Genomic DNA, 2136 nt, shown 5'->3' on the forward strand with positions numbered 1-2136 from the left:
AATCTAACTTTAAATGCATTATACGTCGTCTCCCATACAGCACAGCAACGTTGCAGCATCATTGTTTTGCAATATTGTGACATTGCAACAATGTTGCAAAATGTTGCTGCAATGCTACTGCAACGTTGCAACAATGGTAAAATGTCCGCTTGCGGCAATATAACAACGCAACTGTGCAGCAACATTGCAATGCAATATATATGTAATATTATTAATATGTTTTATTATACAAAGTAAAATCCCAGATAACACTCTTACAGGAATATTATACTAATAAATACTAAAAAATTATTAGTGATTATGTATTACTAGTAATTCAGTAATTTTTTCGTTAGTACTTAATTTCTGGTGAATATTGATAATAAAATCACTATTAAATATTGATAGTAATCAAATACTGAGAATTATTGTGCGAATGTGAAAAATGAGAAAATCATAATATTTAAAAAAATATATTTATAATACCTAATTTTCTTATGTCTCATAAACTACCAAGTATCGAAGATTGTCAATACACAACTCCAAACTTTCGTGAATCTTCCCTCGATAATTTCGATCCCAAGTGGTATACCACCCGTCACCCTATCATCTATGTCCTGACTCCGTTAAAGTGTTGCTTAACCTGACAATCGTACGGCACGCGGCGATTCCCAATGAGTCCAACGATATTCTTACGATTTGTGTTTATATAATTTATCCTTATACCCTTATAGAAATATCATACTAAGAATCATTGATAATTACTTATTATCCAGTATTTTTAATACTGAAAATAAGTAATTATCAATGATTCTTAGTATGATATTTCTATAAGGGTAGTGTTCACAGTATATTATAACATACCTAGCAAACATCAAATAATAGTTATATAACTTTTACTTGGTGTTCGTTGGATAATTTACTGATAGATATTGAAACAACGCAACAACATTCGATATGAGATGAATATTGATGTAATGTAATAAACCAGTAATAATTACTTTTAGATTTTTAACAGAATGTTATAATGATTAATCCAAACCAACAAAAAAAATCCAAGAAAATCCAAATTAAACAAATTGAATTACTAAATTTTGAAAGAAACTTTTATAAAATACTATTTAAAACAATAATGTTGTTTTATCAAATGACATAATTTCCTTGAAATAAAATTTTTTTATCATTTCAAAAAATAATATTTCGTTTAAGAATATAATATTTTAATGAAATAAAAAAAAAACCACAAAATTAAACAACTACGAATATTAAATCTAAAGAAATATTTTCTCCGAAAACACGATATAAAAAGTTTAAGAAATATATAATAAGACAAATTCTAGCATTAATGGCTGCCACTAACAAGAACTACTCTAAATACTATTCTATTGATGTCAAATATTACTGAATTTGAAATGTAAGTAACAAAAATAACTAATAAACAAGTAAAAAATATTATATTATATTCGTTATATTTCTGAAATAGTGCTGAAATATTGTTAAAGTAATATTGCAAATTAATGTCACTGCAATGTCTCTGCAACATTGTACTGCAATATGTAATCTTGCAACGTTGTAGCAATGTTGCTGCAAGCTTCTGTGCTGTATGGGCTACAATGGCAGTAGAAGTAGTAGTAAGAAATGGAAGCGTTCCGATTGAACACGGTACGATTACGACACCAGTGCAAAGTATTATCTAGTAATTACTAGAATTACGTAATTATCTAGTAATTACTAGAATTACTAGAATTACGAACCATTGTAATCTGTGACCAATCCGTGGTCAATCGGATTCCACCCATAAGAAATAAACAAATTGACCAATTACATTCTCTTTCAAGAATAACCGATTGTGATTGATCCATTTACTTACTGCTTATTTCTTATTACTACTTCTACTGCTATTAGCCTGGATTACATACGCGTTTGATACGTGTACTAAATAGTAACTTTCTAGTAAATAATTTTAATATTGACAGTGCATATCAACGACGACGCATTCAATCGATACAATACGTTTTCTTGATGAGTATTATACTATGTTAATATATTGTTTATATAAATCGTCGATATTAAGATTATTTAATAGAAAGTTACTATTTAGTATGCGTATCAAGTGCACGATGTAAACCAAACCTCTGCCTACTGTCAACATCATTG

Source organism: Odontomachus brunneus, unplaced genomic scaffold (genome assembly GCF_010583005.1).
Source record: "Odontomachus brunneus isolate Ranch 3 - 2012 unplaced genomic scaffold, Obru_v1 Obru_scaffold_356, whole genome shotgun sequence".
In the NCBI taxonomy this organism is placed as follows: Eukaryota; Metazoa; Arthropoda; class Insecta; order Hymenoptera; family Formicidae; genus Odontomachus; species Odontomachus brunneus.